We start from the raw sequence: 26,352 nt of genomic DNA, 5'->3' as shown, positions 1-26,352 counted from the left end.
GAGCCAGTCGATTCCCGTGTTGGGACTAAAAGCCAGTCTTCCCCACCCAGGTGTCATGTCTGACCTCTCCCAGTGGGTGGAAATCTCCCTTTTTTTTTTTAAAACGCTTGTTAGGGAGGTCCTCTCCTGGCCTCTCCCGGCCAACTACTCCCAGAGTCTGATATCACAAATAAAATTCCTTGTTTCAGACTTCCAGTCCCTCACATGTCTGTTTCCTGACTTTCTCATGCTCTGTCCTCCAAGGGGAAGGACTTCTGAAAACAGTGCTTCTCGCTGCCCCTCAGACTTGTCCTCTCTAGAAAGAAGAACCCCTGATGTTAGCTGTTAAGATTTGTTAGAAAAGTAAAATGCGCTGTGGCCAATAGGCCTGGGATTCCCACGTGTGCCATTCAGAAGCCTGAACAGCCCCAGGGAGTTGAGTAGACACTGCACACACCCCCCCCGCGCACACACACTCTTCTTTGGGACAGGAAGATGCCAGCTACTGCCTCCCAGGTCCTGGGGACAATACTTCAACTTCTGCTTCTCTGCAGGCAGGACACAGGACACGTCAGCCTCTTTGTTAACGGGGACTGGCCATCTGAGTCCTGCTTTAGCCACACGGACAAGAGTTCTGGGTTTGGAAAATGTGGAGAGGAGCAAAGGGAGTCACGTTGAGGGTCAGTCTCATTCCAGTGCTGCTGGGGCCTTGTGACTGTTTCCGGATCCAGGAGTCACCCCCGGGCCTCAGCCTGCCCTGGTCAGGGTCCCGCCCTGACTCCTTTGCTCCTTCCCCTCCCTCTGGACCACCAGGCTCTAAAGCTTTTCTGTTTTCCAAGGAAACTGCTCCGATGGGCAAAGTGGGGCTCGTGCTGAGAACCTCTGGAGACTTTTGGGCAGGGGGGTGGGAGAGAGGAGCTGTCCCTTCACTCTAAAAGCACTGCTCCTGACTAGTGTGGAGAGGGACAGTGGCAGCAGCAGGAGGAGGCAGTGACCCGTCTAGCAGAGAAACCTTTTCTCCCGATGGACAGATTGCCCGGCACCCTTCTCAGACAAGTCCAGACAGAACTCTGGGTGTGTGAGGCAGGACGGGTGGACACACCCAGACCAAGGATGGAGAATTGGCTCCAAGGCGGCTTAGGAGTCCCATCTCTTTCCATTCCCCCGTCTGGCTGGACTGGATTAAAATTAGAACAGTGGTTCCCAGAGGGTAAGGGAGTGGGGGGTGGGAGAGGAGGGTAAGGGGGACCAAATATATGGTGATGGAAGGAGAACTGACTCTGGGTGGTGAACACACAAGGGGATTTATAGATGATGTAATACAGAATTGTACACCTGAAATCTATGTAATTTCACTAACAATTGTCACCCCAATAAATTTAAAAAAAAGTATTAAAAAAAATCAGAACAGATGCCACCTTGAGAATTTGAACCATTTTTGCTCTGTGTCTTTAGAAACTCTCCTTCCTCCACCTCAACTCTGCCTCCTGGGCCTGATAGCCATCATGGTGCCAGAGGCAGGCCCCACCTGACTGCTGTCTTCCAACCAGGCTCCACCGGGGGCTCTGGGGTGACTCATGAGGCCCCAGGCTTCCTTGGAAAGAGGAAGGCAACAGCAGCGTGAGGCTCAGGCTGACCTCAGGGGACTCCGACACAGCCCTTCCGGCCCCATGCGCACAGAGCAAAGCCTCCGACAGACAGCTTTCAGTTTGAAAACCAGAGTTTATTTTTAGCTATGTCCTGGGGCCGGTAGCAGGACGTGAATTCCTCAAGAGGAGCTGCGGAAAGGAAATAACAGAATTTCATATTCCCCAGCTGGAGACGGAACTGCAAGAGGCCTGCCCCTGTCTCTGAGTCAGAAAGCTCCTTTGGCCTCAGGTTGGGGGCCGTGCTTTCCACCGGGAGCTCTACGGAGGGTTATAATTGTCACCATGCTGCGCTTAGCGTTTTGCCTTTTTACAAGTGCTCTCTGAGATAATCTGGCACTCAGTTTGTGTACAGCACACTCCTGCCTTCTCCACAACATACATGTACATATATGTTTAGCCTGTGGCTGGAGGTCCTGGTAGCAGAGATAACATCAAAGGGCACAGTGTGAGATTAAGATCAACCGTCTCACCTCCCTTCCCAGCATCCCCCTGAGACACAGTTTGAATCATGAGTGGATTTGTTGTTACGCAGAGTTTGGGGACAAATTTGCGACAAATTCAAGTCTCATCTCTCTTACTGGTGGAATGGGGATAATTACAGTACCTACCTCTCAGTTGTCATGAGAGTAAATGAGATAACGCAGGGACACCTGTTAGCCTGGTGGCTGGCACACAGTGAATGCTCAACTTCTAGTTATTTTCACTGAAGCCTCCACAAGAGGCAGCTCTTCAGGAATCCTGCCAAAGCTCCCAATTTCTCTCTTTGCTCATGTTCTTTCTTCCCATGGGAATGAGCATTGTGGGTAGGCCTTTCATGGCCAGCTCTCCCCGACCTGGAGAAGGGGTTCAATGTGTCACAGGAAAGAGGCGACCGTCTCTATCATACTACTGCACAAGTCCCAGCATAACCTTTCTGCAGCCTCCAGGGAAGCTGGCGGAGGTGCAGGATCCTAAGAGTTGAACTATAAATGGGAAAATTGGCCTGGAGGTTAGAAAGCATGAAGTCATGGGGCAAGAGGGAGAGTGGGGGCCGTGGGACCCCTGGACTCAAATCCTGCCAGTGTCACCCATAAATTGCATGGCTTTAGATTGGTCTAGCATCTCTTTGAGCCTATTTCTTGATCTTAAAATAAAGGGTATTTAAATTAGCCAGTTTGTAAGATTTCTTCTTTCAGGTGAAATAATACCTAGAGGCTTGCTTCTTTCAGTTTCTAGAATCTGCGATTGAGAGAGCAGCTGAGGTCCTTCCATCCTACCTGGTAACGCCGGTTAGGCCAGGACTTCTCAGCAGACCACTATAGTTGGGCTGTTTTTCTCTTACTCCTCAATCTCATCTATTCTGGGTCAGACTGTTCCTGGTGATGAGCCAAGTGGACTCATCCCATGGGGCACAAGAATCACCCATCTAGGAGTAGCAGCCACTGGAGGACTGGAGTCGAAGGCAGCCTGGTTTCCTGCAGTGCAGGGGTGGCAGGGAAGGTTCACACTCTACGTTAGAAGTGTGGTTTCACAGGGAAAACTGACTTCAAGAGCAAGTTGAGGGCTTCTGTCTTTCCACGTCAAGGCTGATGTAACCAGGTAGCTGTTGCAAAGCAGGGCCCAGCTGGCAAGCATCAAGTCTCCTACGTGAGCTCAGAAGAAGGGGGATGGACACCCCATTTTAATCTCTGGTGAGAAGCTGTGTGGTGCGATGGTTAAATGCATGAACTCTGAACTTAGATGCTTGGAGTCAAACAGAGCTGATAGCTGTGTCAATTTGGTCAAGGTCCTTAGGCATTCTGTGATACTATCTCACTATCTACATAAAACAGATTACTACCAGCCTCTGCCTCATAAAATTATTATTATGAAGTCGGTTAATACATATAAAGCACTTAGAACAATGCCCAGCCCACTTTAAGTGCTCATTATACATTAATCTTTAGTAGTAGTAATTTATTTAATATTTCCGACTTTTTATCTCCAAGCATTCCATGATTTACTTTAGAATGGATTGTCCATTCTCATTCTGGTAGAAGCCAGAGAACGTATGCCTATGATTTTGTACAGAGAGCATTTCCTCCTCACCCCAATTTTCTTCTAATGTCAACCTCAGGAGTTTCCTCTTAATGATGCTATCTTCTTTCTGTCACTTTTCCACTATCTGTCTCAGTTCATGAAGTCACTTTGTCACATGCCTTCTCAAGAGCCAAAACTTGCCTAGTCTTTGTTCTCCTACCAGTTTCCCTGTCCCCGACCCCAAGTCTCCAACCAGGACACGTGGCTCTGGGACGCTCACCCTACTGGCGGAGCCTCCCAGGACATCTTACTCCGAGTGCTCCTGCTGCCAAGCAGAGGCCATGCTTGCCTCTTTGGGAAGCAAGTGGCACTAAATATTTTATTTGGAGGACCTGATGACACTGCCTCCCTGATCAGGATTCAGGAGGCAGGTGTTGGTGACAGCCAGTGGAGGCATGAATACCTTCCTGATCAGCTGCTGCAGTCTCAGTGGCAAAGCAGGGAAGAAATGACATTCAGTTCAGCTCAGTGCAGGATTCTCTCCACCCTGCTGACTTGCTTTGTTGCCTTTTCCAGGAGACCCGGGTGCACAAGCCTCTATGCTTTCACTACGTCTCCCTTATTGCATAAGGAGCCGGTAGGAAGAGGAATTCAAGTCAGGATATGATTTTGCCAAATTGATTCAAAGTTCATGATAGTAGATCTAACAGCCTTGGGTCCATCTATAGCTCCACCATCAGCATTGTCCCTTTCTGTCAGCACTGTCACCACCTTCCTCATTACCACCTGCGCTGTCATCACCAGTACTGCCACCAGCACCATCCTGGCTATGATATTTTTCATAACAGCAGTAGAAGGTACCTATTGTTATCACTGCACCTACTAGGTGGCTTACACAGCCAGGATCCCAAGGAGCCAGATGGTGACAGAGAAAAAGGAAACATGGCGACAAGGGCTATGAAGTCAGAGAAGGAGTGAGCAGCCGCATTTGGAATTCACCCCACCTCCATCCTCCCACATGGCGGAGGGAGGGAGGTTCATCCTCTCCCCCAGCTCTCCTTTCCAATTAGCAGCACCTTTAAAGCAGCAATTCAGGGCCAACGATGAAGAAGACTATACGATTACTGCAATCTATGACTTATATTTAGGCGAAGAAACCAAAACCCGTGGAAAGGAAATGAATTGTCCAAGGTCACCCAAAACGAGTCAGGGACAGGCTGCAATCAGAGTTCTGCAAAAAGTCTAGTGTTTCCTCTGTCGTAGGTGAAAAGGTCCTGGGCATCAGTTATGTTCTCCCTTGACGTTGCCCTGTTTTGGGAAAGAAGGTGTTTTGATGGAGGTGGCCCCATGGTGGGCAGAACTGAGCCTGGCTCTGGGCCTGGACAAACAGGTGGTCTGCAAGGCAGACTCCAGGAGGCAGAAAGGCACGCTCAGAATGGCTTCCATCTGTGTTAGGGAGAATGACCTCTGACATACTCCAGGCCCAAGGCAGGCCCAGGTAGTTGTCGCACACAAGTATGGCACTTACGTTGTGACTTGGGACCATGGTGTTATAGACAAAGTTAGATGTTAAAGTGGAGGGGGGGGCATCCTATCCAGAGATGATCCCTGGGGCATACTGCCAAGGAGATTATGACGATTTCTGACAGTGAATTTTCCTGACAGCTGTCCAGGAAAAAGTTTACCCAGAGGCAGGGGATTGGTCCCAATGACCTCAGAGGGCTCCTTTTGGCATAAGATTTCTATGACTTAAAGTCTACGAGGATAAAATGTCTAAATGTGATATTGTGGGGCCCAGCGTGTTCCCTGTGGGTGGAGTGACCCTGAAGGAGCCAACTTAATGTCATTTGCGCAGTCGTACATGCAAACATTCCAAGCGTCACTGTCTAACACCGACCTCAGAGGTAGTCCAGGCACGTTGGTAGCACAAGGTGAGCGAGAGGGCGAAAGCAAAGGCCTTGGGGAATGCTGGCAGCTGAAAGGCCTCAATTAGAGTGAAAGGAGTTATCTGGTATTTAAATAATTATTAGATTGAAGGAATAATCATGGGTTTGAGCTGAATTTTTTCCCACTGTCACCCTGATGGTGTCTATAATATTATTATTCAAATGCCCATGATTCTCATTGAGAAGAGACCATGAGAGAGAGGAGAGAGTAGGGGAGAGGGGTGGTGAGCAGGGAGGAGGAGAGAGACTCATTTAATCTCCATGTGACAGGGCTGCGGGAGGTACGATTAGTCTTTTTCTTATTTCAGCTGTCACTCATGCACAGACACCAAAGATTGTTATTAGCGTATTTTATGCACATGATTTAAAAGGAAAAGGGGGTGGGGTGGGGAGAGGGGGAATTTCTTACAGAAAATAACGGGACCAAAGGAACAATTTAGATGTCACTGCTATACCAGCTGCATTTGCTTCATTAATCGAATGTCATTTTTTCCCCAGACTCTGTGCTGTTATGTGAAGCTAAGTGGCTACACCTCGCCCCAGAGCGAGATTGAAGGAAGGTGAGGGGAGACAGAGAAAGAAAACAAACAGGCATCTGTCTACATGCCCTCTTGGCATCCTTCCCTGAGAAGGTGAAACAGATGATACTGTGCTCCCCTGTCCCCCGCCCCCAGTGTGTGTCAACAGAACTTTTGGTGACAATTTCTATCCAGTCACTTTCTCTCATCATGAGAAGAGAGCTCCCCCGCTTGTCTTTCTATGTAATTCCTTTCACACAAGTGGATAAACCAGATCCACTCTCCAGTGACCAACGAGTAAGCGAAGAAAACTCAGGAAGTTTCTAACAGTCCACTCAGCAGTGAGGGAAGAACCCATATTCCAGGTGGTGAGGCAGTAAGAGGCTGTGTGACCAGAGCTGTGTGTGGCTCTGTGGTCTGGCAATAGGCCCTTGCATTTCACGTGAGTGCATGACAGTCATGGACTCTACCTCCCAAATGGCATGGCAGGCAGACAGGGTGACAGGGTAAAGTGCAGGGGCTAGATGTTGGCAAGAAAGGAAGGATGGCAGGTGTTATGGATTGAATTGTCCCCCAAAATTTATATGTTGAAGTCCTAACCCCCAGTACCTCAGAATGTGGCTGTATTTGGAGATAGGGTCTTAAAGAGGTAATCAACTTAAAATGAAGTCATTAGGAAAGACCCTAATGCAACTGAATGTTGGATTAGGAAATTTAGACACAGTGATAGACAGGCATAGATGGAAGATGATGTGAAGAGACACAGGGAGAAGAGGGCATCTACAAGCCAAGGAAAGAGACCTGGGACAGATCCTTCCTTCATGGCCCTCAGAAGGAACCAACCTGCCGACACCTTGACTTCTAGCCTCCAGAACTGTGAGACAATACATTTCTGTTATTTAAGCTACTCAGTCTGTGGTACTTTGTTCAAGCAGCCCTCGCAGACTAACCTAGCAGGGAGGAGTAATGTACTCTAGCATCTTGGCTCAGGGATTGTTCTCTTAGAGAAAAGGGGTGTTGCATGTGCAAGCACGCATGCTTGTATCGAGGGGGTGGGTGGGTATGAGCCATCCCGGGGCCAACATGCTTGAAGAGGTAGATCTTCTAATATCTCTGTGAGGACTGAAGGCAGCACACCTCAGCCCAGAGAATCCACTTGCTGTCTCTCCCAGCTTTATCCCCAAGGGGATTAATGTTGGGCTTTTCCTGCACAGTGGTTCCTTTTGGCCCCCTCCACCCAGTTCTTCTGCTCCTGCCCAGAAGAGTCAGTGTGTCACTTGTCACACCCGAAGAACCTTATGGGATATTTTGTGACTCCCAGGGAGTGACCTCCCTCCAATCCTGTCTGTCCTGGGAAGCCCTGCCTTTTCAGACTAGGGATGATTCTCTGCTGCTTCCCCCCAGGTCTCCCAGGGGGCTCTGATCGAACCCTGGAAACCCTATCAGCTCTCCCAGGGCCTTAGCAAAACATCCAGTGTTTGTCCTCTGCTCTCACAGGCCGTAAAAGTTTGGAGTTGTCTCCCTGAATTATGAAGGGTTCCAAAGACACTTACTCACTTGAGGGGTTGCGAAGGGGAGGGGGCACTGGCTGGGCTGGCTTTGCAAAGTCAAAACACGATTCATTACCCTGGGGCCAGGAGCAGGGAGATACACGCCTGACCCTGCAGACCTGCCCCATATGTCATGGCCCTGTCAGAAATCTCCCAGAATTCCCTTTATTATCTAAAGGTCGCTACCCGGGCAATGCTGAGAAAGCCCATGGTATAAACTAAAGTACAAGAGCAATCAATTTCAAGAAGCTGCCTCCCTGCATACTCTGTTTCCCCCACCCACCCATGTGGGCTCTGCCCTCTTCAACCCCCTCTGGGGACAGCCAGGGAGGAGGCCACCTTGCCCTGGCCACCTCACCCCTGGGGTAGAAAGAATTTTTGCGGGTTAACAGGGCTCTGAGGCTAGGAGCAGTAGACCCTGGGAGTGAGCCTGCCCTAGGCACTATGGGGGCTCAGAAAAGTCACCCCAGTTCTCCTCTGAGTCTAAGTGGACCCTGCTTAAACCATCCCAGCAGGGAGGTTGCTCTTCTGGTAGGCATTAAGCAATTCAAGGACAGGAAAATGATTTCTCAGGTTCCTTCCAAAAGCAGGCAAAGGAATAAAAGTGGGGATACAGCTTTGCTAAGTCGAGTCTAAATTCATGTTCGGAGACTTCATACCCTAAGGACAATGAGTAGCATAATATTGTGTTTCCCCGAAAATAAGACCTAGCCGGACAATCAGCTCTAAGATGTCTTTTGGAGCAAAAATTATATCATATCGTATCATATCATATCATATCATATCATATCATATCATATCATATCATATCATATATCATATCAAAGACTTGGTCTTATAGTAAAATAAGACTGGTCTTATATTAATTTTTGCTCCAAAAGACACATGAGAGCTGATTGTCTGGCTAGGTCTTATTTTCGGGAAAACAGGGTAAGAGCAACTCCCATTTGTTTCTATAACAAAAATAATAAAGAGGAGCAGCTATTATTATTAATCAGCCACCTGCTACACGGCATGCTGTACTAGATTCTGTGCATATGCAATGAAACATTTTTTGATTATCTTGCAAAATGAGTATTATTCTCCCCATTTCACAGATGGAAAACAGAATCTCAGGAAGGTCGATAACTGGACTAGTTATCAACTAGTCTATAACTAGGCTAGTTCTGCTTCCACTAGGAAGCAGAGCTTTCTGATGCCCATGTTTACTGTTCCACCTTGCCTTAGCTATTGAGCATTTATTTTTCATCCAAACCCTCTTATCTCTGGTCTGGAAAGACTCACCAGAATGTTAAATTAGATTTGGCAAGTACTTTATTTTAAAGGTCAAAACTTGAGGCTCCCATTTTGGTAATGGAACAGGGCTGGGGGTGGAGGTGGTGCAGGTGGAGTTATGTGTGAGAAGGTGGAATCCAGGGGTGTTTTGTGGCAGGAGGGTCGCTAGCTGGCAGTCACCTTTCAGAGAAATTCCAAACAACCCTTCCAGGGAGACTGGAAATGTACGTCCTGCCTTCTCATCCCTCCTTATTATCCTCAGCAGAGCCAGAGACTCTGAGGCAGAAATAGCAGGCAAGCAGGACATAGGATAGAAAGTGCCCAAGCAAATGGTTAAATAAATTACAGTTACTCCACATAATGGCATATCATGCTGCCATTAACCACGTAATGTTTTCAAAGAATAATGACACAGTTCCAATTCACAGCAGTGGGAGGGAAAGGGAGAAAAAATGAGGTGGGGGTAATTCAAACAAAACACCAGGCGTTCATCTCAGTGCTCAGGCAATGGACTGGCCCCAAACCCCACTTACTTTTTGGGAAGCTGTATGCGTCTTTCTTCTCTTGAAGACAATTTTCAATATCCCCCAGAAGTCCCCTGGTGAGAGCACTTCCTTTTTCTTTTCACACCCTCTTGTCTTTCTGCCCCCAGTGGCTCCCAGGACTGCCCACTGAAGCACTCTAGGAACAAGGAGTATGCCCCATCCTTGTTGCTTCATCCTCTCGTCAGGAAAAGTGGCCATTAGCGCTAGATCAAGGTGCATATTTTAACACTGTTCATTTCTAGAAGTCAGGTTTCCCCAAAGTTCAAAAGAGTGGGTCTCTTTACCAGCAAACCTGGTGCTGCCTCCCTGAAAATGGTGCATGTACGACTGTTACAGAGACTACTGGCTGAGACAGACCTGAATAAAAGTCCCTGGAAGCTAAGATTCAGCTGTAGCTGTGCCTCAGATTCCTTGTCTAACTTTGCCAGGCACATGGCCAGAGTGTGACATCCACCTGTGGAAACCCCTTCTGTTGCCCAGACAGACTCAAAGCCTGTCTGCTAAGTATCCTGGTTCAAGTCCTTTCCAACATGGCTCTTCCATCGTCATTCCCATCTCTCCCCGAGTGACTCCACTCCCAACAAACTGTTGAGCCCCAGAAAACCTTTCTCAGTTTCACCTCTGTGGTCCCCTCTCCCCCGAATGCCCATCTCCACTTTCTTCTTTGCCTAGCCAAACCCTGTCTGTCTTTCCAAACGTCATGAAGCCTCTAGAACTTCCCCGCCCCCAATCACACGTTTCTCCTCCAAAGTCAATTAGAAACTGCTGTTTTTAGCACATACTGCATTGCAGTGCTGGCTCTCCTATGTTATATGACTATGTCCTATCCCTCCATTGTATTGGGGCTCTTGGAGGGCGGGGACAATACCTCCTGCTCTTCAGCACGGCCTGCAGGGCTAGCCCAAGGCCTCGCATTCAGTCTGTGCTTAGTCTGAACCATGCACGCAGAGGAGGGGAGCTGGGATACTCAGCTGCTAAGCTGCCCTAAGACAGTGGTTTGAACTACCACACTTGGCTCAATAACTGATCTTTTGGCGGCAGTGAAGAAGGGAGTGAAGTGTTTGGGAAGGATCCTGGCAACTGTTCATCTTGAAACCCACTCGGTGAAGAACAAACGTCATTGGCTCGTGAATGAGGTGGGGAGGAGGATGAAGAAGAACGGGAAGATACCAGCTCTGCCTCTGAAAAGGGCTCAACTGCAGACAGGGCTTGTGCAGGCGAGGTCTTGGAAGGACAGCTCCAAAGCCACAGATCGTATAACATCATAGACCACATGAAAAGCATATAGTAATAAATGGTCAGGTGACAACATGAAGTGATCAAGAGCAGAGTGGAGTGGGGCGAGAGTCCCCAGGAAAGTTTCAGGACAGGGCTCTTCCATAAGGAGGCCAGACTCACTGTAGTGCACGTAGCCAGGCAGCGGGTGCAGAAAGAAGACTATGGGGTTCGATACAGACCTGGGTTCAAGTCTTGCTCTATCACTTCCTTGTTCGGTGAACTTGAACATAGTATTTAACCTTTCAGAGCCTCAGTTTCCTCTGCTGTAAAAGAATACTTTACAGGGCTGTGGTGTGAATCAATAAGACAATGGATATGAAAGTGTTTTAGTAAACTCTACAGCTTTGAATAAATACCAGTTACTCTCATTTCTGTTTTTGGAGAAACGCTGAACAGGGCATCATCTCCTTGGCAGTGATGGCTGCCCTGTAAGATGGCGATGAAGGCTGAGGGCTGTTTCAGCCAGGAGAGGGGTGATTCTTGTGCAGGAGAGCGTGGTGACCCAGCACCCAGCTCCCCAAACCCTGGTTTCTTGGAAGGAACTGGATGCTGCTGGTCTCTAGTAGCCATTCTCCCCAGACCCCTCGGCCCCACACTGTCCAGATTACGCACCCCCTCGGCTTCTCTCATGGCCTTGAGGGTGATTTAAGGGCCACTTCTGCTGCTCTTGGTGATTCATCCTGGTATCCTTGGCAGGAAAGAGGGAGGAAAGGACAGAAGAGCAAAGCTGCCCCATATGAAGAGGAGGAGATGCTAGAACAGCTAGAGCTCCACTTCCTTTCGGCTCTTCCCGTACTGGGTTTGGCCAGCATGTCAAAGCCATTCCTTTCCCTCATCTTTCCCTCCCTCCTCTCCTTCTCTCTGGTGCTTTTCTGAACCAACATCCAGCCTTTGAATAAAAAGCTGTAACTCCTTTTTATGAGGAAGCTTCTTAAGCAGGCTGTGTCCCCACCCTGTACCTTCCCACCTTCAGTTTCTATTATTTTTCTCTTTGTCTGAGACTCCGAGCTCTTGCAGAAAAGATCCTGAGCTGTCAGGCAGCCTCTCTTAAGTAACAGGAGAGCTCACAGTCACACATGTGGGTAGGGAAAGTGCTGTGGAGCTGGATAAAAAGGACGTGTGGAAACTGTGGGGTGGCTGGCATTCTTGGCAGAGGTCTGTCCACTTAAGGTGCTTTTCTGTGCCAAGATGCATGTGCACTTGGCCAGGAGACCCTCAACTCCTGGCGTGGCATCAGCCCCTGGGTGAGACTGCAGGGGAGAAGAGACTTTTCAGGCCCTTGAGGCCCTATCAGTTGGGGACCCCAGCCCCACTGCTAGGGAAAGTGAAGGGAGCAATTAACGGAGTGGATGACAAAGGAAGAAGAATGTGCTGGAGGGAAAGCCAGGCGAAGGCAGTCAGGCCAGTGCAGCATGGGGGGACCTGGGGCAGTGAGATGAAAAGAACTCCCTGAATGAGAATCTGGCCCCCATGATGAATGGGGTGTGAGAGAGGAGTCTGGAAAAGGGTAAACAGCCAGGAGGGACTCAGGAGGGAGGGAGGGCTGAGGAGAAAGAATGCTGAGGTCAAAGAGCAAAGAAAATGCTCCTGGAATGATTGATTCAAGATCCAGCATGTCGCACACCCCAGTGAAATGGGTGCTCATGTGCTCGCAGATGTGTTGGCCCCCTCCCCCACCCCTGCCAAGGTCGGGGAGCAAGTCTCCCTTCCTCCCAGACCCATTCTATGCCCTCTGCAAACTTTTTCTTCTGATGGTTTGTTCTGAGGTCAGGGACCTCACTGTAATAGAAACTAGCATTTGTGCAGTGATTTTACAGTTTACTAAGAATTTCTCCCACACTGCCCCATTCACGTACCCCTCTCTGCAAGCCTGTGAGGGAGAAAATAGCCTCAGCATCACCATTTTATGGGTGAAAAATGCAGGTATATTTGATGTGAAATATTTTGGTGAAGGTACCAGATGTGGAAGCTTCTGGAGTTAAACTTGTCGCCCTGCTTCTCTGCGGCCTGGAGTTGTAGGTGCCAGGACGTGACACCTGCAAGGAGAGCTCACTTACTCCAGTGATCACTCTCTGCCTCCAGGTAGGCGAGATGCTGGCCGTGCTCAGGGATATACTGTTACCACTGTTTCGGAATGGGGGTGGGGTATAAGGAGCTCAACTCGGTTGAGTTCTTGGGGACCCCCCGTGAAAGAAGGACAGGCCTGGGGCTGGGAGCTTCCGGCCATCCACCGAACACCATCTGGCTCCCGTCCAGCCCTGGCTGGTGGGAAGGAGGGCAGGGGAGGGGCTGAGGACTGACGTTGGCCCCAGCGGTGGCGCAGGTGGTAGCAGATGGAAAGAGTCCAGAAGAAGGCTTTTGCAGGGAGATGCTGGGGTGTCAAAGTCCCCTCCCTACCTAACCTGCTTATATGTGTAGGGTAGACAACTAGCTGCCCACTGGCCCTCTGAAGACCGTGACTCTTCCACAGTCTCTGCAGCCAGCCCCAGAACACAAGCAGCTCCTACCTGCTGCCACCTTTCCCTCGCCACGCTTCTCCCAGCTATTCTGGCCATGCTGCTCTTCAATTTCCAACCCTGACAGATCACTGATTAATTCAGGGCTGTTTAATAACCCTTCTATTTCGATGAAACAAGCTGTCTTGTTTTCTTTATTTTTAACACCGACTTTCGTTTCTTTGCTAAGCATCTTACTGTCATTTAAATTTCTCTGTCTCCAACCAAGCTGATAATAGACTGGAGTGAGCAGCTGCTTCCACCCGTTTATGACAATGATTAGAAGTTAGAGCTGTGAAGAGAGCTGACCAAGTCTCAGTTCAGAGGGGTGTGCCCCTGCTTGTAGAGGGAGTACTCATTTCAACATGTTGAGGAGCATCCTGGCTCCTGGGGAAATGGGGGCTTACCCCAGCCTAGGCTTCCTGGCACCCTGCACTGAGGGGAATCTGGAGTGGGGGGTGAAAGTGTGAGAACCAGCTCTATTTACTAAGGAATTAAGGCCAGAAGCTGCAGACCTGACACTTCATTTCACTTCACTTCTCAGCTTTTCCTCCATTGAATTTACTGAGCAGCAAACAGGGAGACTCAAGTTTAGAAGATTTGGAAGTGGGCAGGGATCTCAGCCAGCCCTTATTATACCTTTCTGCTCCACACAGAAGCCCTTCTTGAGACCCGGTAGACATCTTCCAACCTCTGCTTGAATTCCCAAATTATGTGCGGCTCATTCCTTCCCTGGATGGCCCTCTCTATGGCTGGATGGACCTGGTTAATCTCTCTCTTCTGTCTTGCAATACTTACATTTAACTTGTGTCACAATTATTTGTGTGCATGCCCTTCCTCCCTTGGCGTATTGTAAGCTCAAGAGCCAGCAGAGTGACTTGCCTCCCTCCCATGATACTCGGCACATAGAATATATTCAATAAACATTTGTTCAGTCACATACAATGATGTTCAATCTCCTTGCAAGTACTGTGCCTTTCTTCTACCTGGGCAGCCTCCTCGTGGAAGCTTCCTGTTTTTCTCTACCTGGACAAGTGTTCGGTCTTTTCCTGTCTTCAGGGAGAAATGGCCACTTCCTCAGGAGCCAGAATCCTCCTCTTTCCCCCAGGCCCCCAGGGATAACACAGCTGGTGGAAAGTTTGGCCGAGGAAGCTGGGAAATGTGGGCAGAAGCCAATCAGTCCTCTGGATCCCAATTCCCCCCTCATTCCCTGTGGGTCGGTCATGGCTGCCTGAGAACGCTCCCAGGTGCATGGTAGGCAAACCCTGGTGGCCCGACACTCCCCGGCAGCCTCCCAGCCAGCAGTCTGCCGGCAGCTGCTGGGGTCATTGTCTCACCCACTTCAAGTTGTGAATGCTGAGTCTATAGAGACAGAAACACAAACAGTGCCCACAGTGCCTCTCAGGGAGGGCGGGGAGGCTTGGCTTTGCCAGAATCATTCACTGTGCAAGCAGCGAGGCTCCTTGTGGATGGAGGGAAGCTGGTTGAAGCTATTTAATAGGGGGAGGGGGCTTCTCACACCACACTGCCCCTTGCCATAGAGCGGCAGTCCGTGTGTCCTAATGGCCACAGGCAGGCAGAGAAAGGGATCGGTCAGCTTTGGGGGAGAGCACTGCTCACTGCTCCAACCCAGGACATGTCTCTGGGCACAAGGTCAGGGAAGGAGAGACTGGGAAGAGGAAGAGGAGGTGACTCAATGGTCAGATCAAGAGGGCGTGCTCGCCAAGGCTGGAGCAAACCAACGTCCTCCAAATGAGAGCAATGACTGGCCACTCGCTGTGTGACTCCAGAAAATCCCTCCCCCAGTTTGAACTCGGGTTTCACATTAGGTGGGCCTAGGGAAAAGCTACTGTCAAATACTCAAACATTTTCCCCAGGTACTGGACATAGAACACCTATTTCCTTTGTAATTCAAACTGCTTTCTTAAGAATATTTCCGAAAAGAAAATGAAGGCCCCTTGTCACACTCATTTTCCACAGCTGGCTCTCGAGTGCACGGGACTCTCTCCTCTGAGAGCCACCTCCCCACACTCTGCACTTCCAACAAGGGATAAAGCTCTTGTGCTTCAGCTGGGAGGGCCATGGAGGAGCTTCTTGGGTTAGGAGAAGACAGCTGAAATGTCTCCCCAGACTGCCTGCTATGTTCTGCATTGGCTGAGGATCTAATCCCTTAGCCTCGGGACCCAGCCTGGGCTCTGGGACCGAGCTTCCACTACTGTTTTTCATTCTGTGTCTGCCCCATCCATATCCATGCTCCTAGGAGCCCCATGTGCACTGAGATGTAAGCCCATTGCAGGCAGGCAGTCAGAGGCCCATGAAATCTGCCCCTTTCCCTGCCACAGGAGGCTAACTCCCAGAAAAATGCCACTTTACCAGTTCTGTGACAGTATCATTCATCTCTACTCTGAAACCTGAAGGCACCAAAACCACAAGGGTAGCAAACTCAGAATTCCAATCCCAGCCCCACTGGTTAAATGCTAACCTTGAGCCAAGCACAGGGCCCCATTGCCAGATCACCACTGGCGTCCCTCTGTTTCCAGTCTCCACTGCGTCCTCAACCTTCATGTAGTTTTATATATAAACCTTTAGCACACAGCTCTTCTTTAAATAAAATCCTGTTTTTCTCAGAAAGTTCCAAACAAATTCAGAGAGAGAGAAGAAAAATATCCCTAGCTTGGCTTTATTCCTGCTCTAAATTTTAGAATAGTTTTGCACGTTTGCAAAAACTGTCATTTTTCCAGATCCTGTAACCATCTTGCTATGCCTGGCTCCAGGAACAAAGGCAAGCGAGAGCACTTGGGGAGTCCTGAAAAACATTCATTCCCACTGTGCAAATGGAGCAACTGAGGTGCTGGGGAAGGGGCAGGACGCAGGTCTCCCAGGTGTCTTGTGGCGCCATTTGTCCCCCTCCTGGGACCAGGGAGCAAATGGAGGCTGAGCACTGGGTGGACAGGTGAGAAATCTTTTAGGAAGAAGAAGAGCTCAGGTGTGAAAGGAGGCCCTCTTGTTCTCCTGTGTCAGGACCCTATTCTGACACCACACTCTTCCTGACCATCTGTTCTGCCCTCTCAGTAGGACCCAAACCTCCTGTACCAGTGTGAGGGTGTGGTTTCTTGGTTTCACAGCTCAGAGTGGGGCGGCAGACTCGAATTTTCTTAATTTCCGGGTAAACCTCAGGGGGGGGGTGTTTGCCTAACAGAAACCCTAGTGGTGTGGTTTTAATTCCAGAGAGTCAAGGGACTTGTCAGGATGGTCTAGGCAGCTGAGCGAGGGTGGGGGGCCAGTCTCGTCAGGGGACTGTGAAATCCTAACCGCCTCGCTCCTGCAAACACCACCACCCACTAATGTGGACCAGGGGACCACCGGGCAGAGCTTGCTGACCCAGAACAGGGCTCTCCTATGTGAGGACAGGGAAGGAGTGTGGTCTTCCTGTCTGGCTTTGGACTGGGCTCCCACTCAGGATCCCCAAGTTCAGAAAACAGGCTCTGCTCCCTCGGGGTGTCTTTGTTACTCAGGAGAAAGAACGGGAAGCTGGGGGAGCAGTCAGGGGAGATGGAGGTCAGAGGCCAACGTAATATTTATCCAGCCCAGAGAGGCCTTTCGCTTTCATAAAGCAGGAAAGCACTTCAAAGCAGCAACATCCCCTCTGGCCACTTCTGTCTGCCCTGCCCTCCTGCATTTGCAGGGCAGGCTGTTTCACCCACCCCTTCCTCTCCTCCTGAACCTTCCAGCCTCTCTCCCTCATAGGAAGGTGCCCCCTCCGCCCTGCCTTCTGCTCAGACAGGGTCAACAACTTGCCCATGGTTGCAGAGTACTGACAACCCCAGGGTGTCCCTGACATTCTGAGTCTGCCCTGGATTTTTCTAGTTTACTCGGAGAGTGTGTCATCTACCCCTGTAGATGTGGAGAAGCTCTGGGGTTTAGAGTTCCTCACCCAAAGCCCCCATTCCACCACCAGAGTAGGAAGCAAAAACTGAGGGTAGGAAAAGGCCCTAGAGACTAGAGTGCAGTGGTTCTTAACATTGGGGGGTGGGGATGGGGGGACGTAAACTCCTCTTCAGATATCTATCTATTTATCTATCTATCAATCATCTTTCATCTATCTGTCACTTCCACATATTTCCTGAAAGCAAACTGTCAAGGGTTTGAAAGGCCTCGTAAAACCCAAGCATGTCCCGTAGTTCTGTCCATTCCAGTACAGGGGCCGCCCCCACCCCACACTTGATTCTCAAGGTGCAAGAACACTGCTTTCCATTTGTTCATCTGTATCACAGGATTACAGACCATTTTAAAATTAAGTTGAAGTCTGCCTCCTCCTAACTTCCCTCCATTGATCCTGTTCTGCCTTTTTTCTGCACAGAAACTTTAAGAGGCTGGTTCCTTCTCCAGGTAGCAAACAGTACTACGGCAGAAATGGCTCAGCTAAGGGGTAGGGGTAAAATCCAAAAAATCTCAGTCTCGTGCATTTAATGAGTTCATTCAGATAAGAGAGGGTGACTTAACAGCAGGATTCTGGACACTGAGATTTGAATACAGATGAGTAATAACATTTCCTGATGAACCACACTGCCAGCTCCAGGGGACCGGAAAGGGATGCAATTTACATAGAATACAATGTGAAACCCCTGGGAGTGGGGGGCTGGAGATCTTGCTCTAGGATGTTGACTAATAGAAAACAACCCAAGTGTTGTCAGTTTAAAATCGTGGAGCAGAACGAGAGAGAAAAAAAATGCTTAGGGGCAGTTTTCAGAGGCCGAGGAATGAGAGAGCATTAGATAGTTATTCTTGACAGGAAACTGTGACATTCTCACGCAACTGAGTCTCTCTCCTGGCCTTTCTTCACTAGCCACAGAAGTTTCTGGCCCATCCTCAGGGCACATTCCTTGGACTAGAGCAAAATCTTCCAATAGCTTCTGTACCTCACTTGCTGATTCCCCAGTGCACTGTGAACTCCATTCTAAACCAATACTAAAGTTCTAGGTAGGGTACTTGGCTTGTAAGTTCTCCCTCCCCCGAGGAGACTGTGAATTTCTTGAAGGTAGGATTTATTACTTTTCCACCTTTGTACTAGGTGCTACTACATTCCTAGCACTACATAAATGATCAATTTCTATTTGTTTAAACTGAAATGGATTCTGATTCCTGCTTTCAGCATCTTCTTATTTGGTTCATTGCTAAGGCAAGAAGTGTGGTGTGACAATTCAAATGTGAAGATTCAAGTTGGAGGGGATGCCCAACTGTCCTACTTGCCCCTGGTTCTTCTAACCCTCCATCCCCAAACAAGAAACTAAGGTAGGAAGGGATGCTGTTGAAATACAAAGAGAGAACGCCTAGGAATTTAATTCCCCAGACAGTGCACAGAAGCACTGAAGGTGCCTGTCAGAAACCTCTGTCCTCCTCTCCCAGAGCTTCAGAGAGAACAGTGTGTGTTGGAGGGAGAGTGGGGGGCACAGACCAGAAAGGGTCACTCACCGGCTACTCACTCTGAGCCCTAGGATCCCTCCCCCTTGCTTCTCAAAGACAAGTTGAACTTTCCAAGGGCAACGCGACTGCCTTTTATCTCTCATACCAAAAGTAATTTTAGCCAAGGGAAAGCAGGATTAAACTTTCATAACGACACATTTATCTTGTTTTTGCTTTTTTCTTCTCTCTTTCCTCCTTTCCCTTCCCCCTTGACCCCAGGTACATTTGAGCCAAAGGGAAGCCAAGATTAACTATCAAGGGTTGGTATCAGATCTGAAGAGATGCTACTTTTTGGCCCTCCGCCCATCTCAAAACTTCAATATTTTCCATACCCCTCTTAGACAGTTATTATCTCCTTACATGAGAAAAGCCTCTGGACTCTGCTTTCTCTCCATATTGTCCTCTGCTGAAATGAAAGGGGGGATTATAATTCAGAGACAGGCTCCCACAGAAAAAAATGAAGACAAAGATTACATCAGAGATACAACCTTGACATGCCTTCAGTTCCTGAAAGGTCTTTTTTCAAAAGCCTCCTCACGACCAGTCTTGCCACCACCTGAGAGTGTTTCGAAAGTCCACACTTAGGGAGCTGGAAGAAGGGAAGGCATGTGAAAGCGCCTTGGGGATGGGCCAAAAACTTCTGCTGATAAAGGCAAGAGCCTGTTGGACCGCCAGCCAGGCGACATAACTGCCTGCTAACTTGAGAAGGCATCCCCCTCCCTGCCTCCCACCCCAGAAGCATCCTGTGGGCTGGCCTCTCCATGAGCGGCTCACCGACAGCCCTGGGGCACCTTCTGCTTAATGCTGCAGGCGTCTTTCCGCTCCTCTGTGACCAGACAGAGCCTAAACGTCCCACTGGCAATAGGACCCTACCAGTTGTGGTCTCTGCGTAATGACAGCTGAGAGTTTCTAATATATCTCATCTATTTTTTTCTTCTCTTAAAAAAAAAAGCACAAAAGCCACTGTTTAGGGCCTAGCTTGGCTTTCAAGAGCCCCCTCTAGTGGAGATAACCTGCTAGTTCAGCCCAGAGGAACCTCTCCTTGCCTGGGTCTTAAGACTGAGAAGATGCCCCCTCTGCCTGGAAGGGTCTTTTCCACTTGCTTTCCTTTTAGCTCTCAGCAATGTCTGCCCCATGCACACTGTCATTCTATTCTCTCTGTCTTTATCTTCCTCTTCTGTCACCCTGCCTTTCTCTGTTTATCTGTGACTGTTTCTACATGGTGACCTGGGTCTTTCTATGTGCGTGGGGCTCTACTATCTTGCATCTTTGGCCCATCTGCTGTTTTTTTCTGAGGTTCAGGATGCTGGATCTCATGAGCTGGAAAGGCTTCAACAAGGCTTTGGCTCAAATGGCTTCATCTCAGAGGGCTAAAACAGGGACCCACACGCCACACCCACAGTGAGAAGCACTAGGAAAACTGAGTGTTCCTGGAGGAGAATGGAACTTTGGCAGCAACTACCTTCCCTACCTTCATTCCCCAAGCAAACCTGGGCCTCCCTGGTTGTATGGATGGTTGAAGAGGTTTAGAACCTGAGCTTGGCGCTCTTGCTTTGGAGTCCAGTGTGAAAGCGGCTCCTTTGCCTCAATCAATTCTCCCCACCGTCCTGCCTGTTTCCCGGCCTCTGACACGCATCCTGCCATGCGAACAACGGGCACAGCCAGGGTGAAGGGACAGCTGGCAGGAGGTGGGAAGAGAGTGCTGGTGCCAGGGAAGAGGGAGAGAAAAGGGTGAGTGGGGGCCAGGACTAAGCCTGGGGCAGAAGCAGGGGAGGGGAAACAGAGAAAATTCTGCTGGGGCGACAGGAGGACATTCTGCTGGTCCTTGGAGTTACTGAGATAAATCCTTTCACCCAGTGAGAGACACAGCCAGGGCAGGGCGAGGGGTTAATGGTTAACCAACTGTGAGAGCAGGGGAGTTGTGCACTGCTCAGGCTTAAGCCTTTTTTCTCAGCTCTCACCCTCCCTTCCTCTCTTCGCTTTACACTCTTACCCAGTAGGCACCCTGCTCCCCAACAAAGAACTTTCTCGCCTCTATTTCTGCCCTCAGTTCCAGATGGAGCAGTGTGGAGCTAGATAAAGAAGTTCCATATGCCCCATGCCAGGGAAGGGGCCCTTGAGTGCCTGAGGGCTAAGCCACGGGGGAGGGGGCTGTTCTGACCCTCCATCCCTCTTGGGCCCTTGGGACCAGCTGTCTGACCCCTGGAAGAACTCTCTTTCTCTGTCTCCACAGGGCTCACCTTTAGAAATGACCAAAAAAGAAGTGGATACATACCCACCCTTATTTACTCTAACTGGGCATGAAATCTTTGTAACTAAGTAAAAAAACTGTTTCCCAGAGGGGAATTGGTTCCATTCATCATTGCTTGAACTGAGCATATGTGCAGGGGAGAAACAGAATATTCCCATATAATGAATTGATTACAGACTGCCCCTGGGCAAAGGTGGTAGCAATGGGGGTGTGCACTTGAGCTGTAAAACTACAGCACCTCAAAGCCTGTTTCTGCTAGTTTCCCTGTGGACAGTCCTGAATTATTTGTAGTTAACAGACTATAACACAATGCTCCAGTCTCTTTATGATCAGAATGGGGGTGTATGGGGGCCTCATAGCCTCCCTGGTTTGCCTTGATGGACAGAAGTATATTGGGCCCCAATCTGTGTGTGTGGAGACAGCTGTGTGGCAACGCAGAGAGACAGCTGGTGGGGAGGGTTCTGCTGCTGGAGACAGGAATCGCTTTTCCCCACACCAAACCCCATATCTTGGAGAGGCAGCCTTAGAAAACGAGTCGTGAGAGAGACTATAAAACCGTAAACAGTGACAACTCCAGCACCATAAATATTTCATACTACCTGAACTGGTGAGTTTGGCTGCTGCCAGCTGCTGCCCAGTATATATTTAACTGTGTCACTGGTTTCCCTCCCGCTCATGTGTGTTTTCTTGTAACATGCCCTTGAAATAAAGATTAACGGAATGATCAGAAGTGTCTGTAAATGGGAAAAGGACCTAACAGAGAAGTAGCTGTTCTTTGAGGGTTTTCTTTTTTAACCTTATTTTAAGTGCAGACTCCAGTAAAACTGATGGTGAACTTTTACATTTCCCACACCTGCAACTCATGATGGTCAAGAGGGTTGGAGGGTGAATGTTCCCTGGTGCTCTGGGGACAGGGGTAGGTATTCAGGCCAGCTCTGAAAGGGGGCCACCAACCTTGTAATGACATGGTCTCTTTCAGGTGATGGACATGCGACACCACCTTTTACTCTTCACTCACACTTGGGCTGAAATGCCAACCAGCCCCCTACCCTGCTCCAGGCTATAAGGGACCCAGGTCCTTATGTCCAGTCAAAGAAAGGGCCAAGTGGTTTTCCTTTGCCAGACTTGGGGTCCCTGGGCAGAGGAGACCTTTCGGTACTTTACCATGTTGGCTCTGACGCTCCTCAGCACCTTGTCCACTGCACATGGCTCCAAATGTCATTTCTATTTAGCTGTTTTGCGAGCCAATCTGCCCCATACAAATGCAATTTGCTGAGGACAGTGAGGGAGCAGAAAGGGCAGGCTGTACTGCCCTCCCTTTATCAGCGGGACCCTGAACAGGGTTGGCTCAGGGATGGAGGGGAGGGACTCTTTTAGGTAATGCTAGCAAGTGAGGGCAAGTTCCAGGATGAGGAAGGGTTAGGGTTAGGGTGACAGGCGGAGGTGCCAGGTGGAAGAAGGGAAAAGAAAAACCACCTCACTAGATTATCATGACAGATGCTTTCTCCATTTCTTTCCTACTCTCCCCTGTCTCCTCTCCCCCCACGCACAACCCCCAGGCCAAGGAGGAGAGATCACAGGTAATTAGTTCAAATGTCTCTTTGTGAGGTGAGGGGGGAAGTTAATGAATTCTTCTCTTTTCTAGCCAGGAGGTCAGAAGAGAAGAAGGCTGGTGCTAGCAACTTCGGGAGCTTTCTGGGGTGAGTATACGAAACTTGTGCATTTCAATTAGGAATAGCTGAATTCCTCCAGCCAGCGCCATCTCTTCCCCAGGCTCTGTGGCTCTGTTGAAGGCCCCAGAATACACAGCTGGCTCTGAGGGAAGCATGAAGTTTCAAGATCTGAGAAAGAGGCCTGCTATGGGAGGGGAAGAGCTGAAACCGACTCTATTCCCAAAATGTCCAGCCCAGCCCCGATACTCCATAAACCGCACCCACTGTGCTCAAGAACAGAAGGAAGAGAACGTGTCTTCAAATTCCTGCAGGTTCCTCCAAGCTGCTAAGCCACTGCCTCCAGCTCCAGCTGGCAGTTCCACTCCCTCAGACGGGTCCTGTCTTAGGTCCCTTGCCTACCCACTGCTGGTGTCACCGTTATTCCAGGATCTCAGATCCCTACTGAGACCTGGCCATATTTTTATTGCCCACTTCAGGGGGCTCTCATTTCTAGATGTTTAACTGACCTAGAACCCCAAGTCTTTTACCCAACTCTGCCCCACCCCCTTATTTCTATCTCTCTGGACCTGACTTTGAGTAGGTATCCTCCTAGCTCGAGGGTCATGCCAAACAAGTGGACATTTTTCTGGGACCTGGACAGTTTCTGGCGACTCTCTGGCCATCCAGCCCACGATTAACATTTATAGAGACTGCCTGTGAGATAGATCAAAAGGGCTAGAATTTTCTAAGTTCCTTACATCACGTGTGGGGTGGGTCAAGAAGGCGCCCATGGACGAAGTATTCTCAAACGGTCAGAAGAAACCTCTGGGACCCTGGGCAAGCTCTCACTTCAGCACCCAACCCTCTCGTGCTGCTTAAAGCAGGGGAAGGTGCTGATGGTGGTGGACCACGAGGGCGCACAGAGGGGGCATGGCAGCACTTCTCCCCATTCAGCGCCTTGGACTGGCTCCCAGAGCCTGTGGAACCCGTGCAGCATTCCCAAGTCCCCTGATCCGAAGGAACTGCCAGAGGCCGCCGGGGACTCCAGCACCGAAGGGAACGCCCCCAAATGGAGCGCTGGTCACAGTGGCCTTGGGCTCTCTTGCTCGTGCCACCTAGGCCCGCGATGGGCTCCAGCTCTCCGGACAGCCCGCCGCCCCGGTGCTCCCCAAAGCCGCAGAGCGCCGGCAGGTGCCTGGAGGAGGCGCGCCGCGGAGCGCCGCTGCAGCCAGCAGCCTCTGGATGCGAAGCCGGGGGCTGGCTGGGAAGCCCCGGCGGGCAGCGGCTCCGAGTTCCGCCGCGAAAGTGGCCGAGCCCGAGCGGGGACTCGCCCGCCGCAGCCGAGCCCGGGAGCTAAGGGTTTGGACCCGGGAGAGGCGGGCGCGGGAGGAGCCGCCGCGGGGAGTGCGCGCGTCTGGGGAGGGGACTGAGGGCGCCTGAGACTCGAGTGCCGCTTACCCAGCTCGGCGACGTCCGTCTGTCCTTGCGTCCCTGGTCGGTCCGCCTCGGCCGCCGGCTGCCGAGGGCGGCGCGCTGCCTCGCTCGTAGCCCGCAGCTCGAAATCACGGGGACGACCACATCCACATGGAGTCCAAATTCATTAAAATCCACGTCAAGCCACCAGCTACTTATCTGTATTCCTGAAGTGGCCACTCGGTCTCCGGTCCGCGCGTTCCTCCGTCCCCTGTCGCCCCGCAGCAGCCCCGCCGGGCGCTGTCGCCGGGTCACGGGGGGGATCCGAGAGGCACCGAGGGGGCGTGTGGGGGTGGCTGGCGGTGTCTCTCCTGGGGAAGCAGCAGAGCCCTGGCTGTCTTCAGATTTTTCCAGCTCGACTTTCCGGGCTCCTCTGACATCAGCAATCCCGGCGTTTCCTTCCCTTCTCGCTCCGGGTTTGCTCACAGTCCCATTTCCTCCGGGAACCGGCTTTCGCGATCTCTTGGGAGGTCTGCTGCGCTCGCGCTCCCCACTGCTCCCCAGCTCTCAGGGGCTCCCTTGTGATCGCTCGCCCTCCGGGCTGAAGAATCCCCAGCAACTGCGCCCAGCCGCCCTGCGCTCCAGCCCGGCGCGGACGCCCTCAGCCCGCAGCTCGGCTCCCGCGGCGGCGGCGGCGGCGGCGAAGCTCTCGGCGCTGGCCTCCCTCCCTATATTATCAGGCAGCTCATTATCATAGAGGCCGCGCGCTTTAACCCCCTCCCTGCCAGCCGCACCCGCCGCGCTGGGGCCGCGCCCGCCGCTGGCACCGCCCGCCGCCGCCGGCCCCCCACCCCTCCCCCTCCCGCCCCGACTTCCTCCTTCTTCAGCTGTCAACAAAGGAGAAGCACGTTTGGCATCCGGAGGCCGCCCCTCTGCCCACCCTGCGCCCGGCTCAGCCCGGTCCCACCAGCCACCTTAAGTGGCAAGGGGGCTACGAAAACCTTGCCGGGACTCAGGTGGAGGCCTGGGCACCCAGCGGGCTTAGACCTGGGGCGGGGAGCTCAGGACCCACGCAGAGGGGGATGAGGGCAGTGGGGACGTGGGCTCGCCCACCCTTAGCATCACCTGCCACCGCGTACATCCTGCAACCTCCCTCTTCATCTTTAATTTGAGTGTGAGGCGAGTGGGGGATGAAACCGCCTTGCCTGATGAGGTCGACACGGGGGTCTCAGAACCGGTGCGAGCAGATGTCTTCTGCTGGTGCATTTCAGAAAGCCAACAAGCTGTCAAATGAGGTTTGAAGTTGTTTTATTAATTATTATTTTTATAATGCAGAGATGAGCCTTGCTCGGAATCTGACGCTTCCAGTTCTGTTGGAGATCCTGGGCCTCTAGCACGCGGTGGAGACTAGAGAGGAGCCTTCTATGTCTAGACCCAGGGAGGCTGCCTGGCAGGGGAATCAGAGAGGTGGCGGTAAGATAACTTATTTTAATAACCTAAAGTGAGAGATTTCTGGATTCCTGATGATCACGTCTCCGTGCCCTGACGCCATTGATTACGCGTCCTAAAGAGTTCTTCGTATCTCCGCAGCCCCTGAACGCCGCTTCTCGAAAGGGGCCTGCAAGCCAGACCCCAGCGAGTTGGCAGGATCTGCGTAGTCCCTGCCGGCGATTAGAGCACTCCCGAGTTTACTGTACACGTCCAAGTATTCTGATAAGCGCCCTCGACTGCCCTCTGGTGGCCACAGTCTTCAGTGGTAAAAATAGAATTTTTCTTTTTTTTTTTTTTTTTTACCCTGATGGGAGTTGCATGAAATTCTCAGAGCAGCAGGGGCCTTAGAAAAAGAAATTTAGACCCACTGATCATCTTGCAAAAGATGTGGAAAATTTTGTGGGCGAAATTTAGTCTTTACTTGCTCTACAGAAGTTAGCTAAATCTTCAAAAATTCTTTCTTCATTGTAATTAGCTGAAATTTGTCTCCCTGTGACTTTCACTGTTATTCCTGGTTGTGTCAGCCACAAAGAGCCTAAGCTGTCTCTCTGATCCATACTTGTTCTTTTCTTTGAACTGGTTTGGCATTTATTGTTGGCACCCTTCCATGCAATTATCATGTTATCCTATATTATTATTAATTTCTCTTTATAAGTAGATCTTGTCTCCCCATCCAGACAGTCTAGTCTACCCTCTTATCTCTGGGTAGACCACATCTAAACCACAATTTATTAAGGAAGATGATTTGAAGAAGGTACTAGAAGATTTTGGAACATTTCCCCCATTCGTTTGATACATAGAGCATCAGCCTAGCCAGCTACAACTAAGACAGCCAGTGGCAGGGTTGGA

At 50.5% G+C, this 26,352-nt stretch overlaps 1 protein-coding gene and 1 long non-coding RNA gene across 7 annotated transcripts in view; one reads left to right on the top strand and one right to left on the bottom strand.

Moving 5' to 3' along the window:
- PLXNA2 (plexin A2) overlaps positions 1 to 24,712 on the bottom strand; it is a 205,191-nt gene extending 180,479 nt beyond the window's left edge. Inside the window, exon 1 of the mRNA XM_019713816.2 lies at positions 24,058 to 24,712. The gene's annotated coding sequence lies outside the window, so the exon portion shown is untranslated. The remainder of the gene's footprint in view (positions 1 to 24,057) is intronic.
- Positions 24,713 to 24,870: 158 nt separating this feature from the next.
- LOC141569384 (uncharacterized) overlaps positions 24,871 to 26,352 on the top strand; it is a 37,918-nt gene continuing 36,436 nt past the window's right edge. For 2 of the 6 annotated variants that reach the window (XR_012492978.1, XR_012492976.1), the window contains exons 1-3: positions 24,872 to 25,028; positions 25,348 to 25,485; positions 25,603 to 25,768. This is a non-coding gene — a long non-coding RNA (uncharacterized LOC141569384). Of the gene's footprint in view, positions 25,029 to 25,347; positions 25,486 to 25,602; positions 25,769 to 26,352 lie in introns of all 6 variants that reach the window. The other 4 variants (XR_012492981.1, XR_012492979.1, XR_012492980.1 and 1 more) reach the window with 3 other exon arrangements.

This window comes from Rhinolophus sinicus, linkage group LG17 (assembly GCF_036562045.2).
Source record: "Rhinolophus sinicus isolate RSC01 linkage group LG17, ASM3656204v1, whole genome shotgun sequence".
NCBI lineage: Eukaryota > Metazoa > Chordata > Mammalia > Chiroptera > Rhinolophidae > Rhinolophus > Rhinolophus sinicus.
The sequence above is the reverse complement of the archived record's forward strand: the minus strand, read 5'-3'. Positions and strand labels throughout refer to the sequence as shown.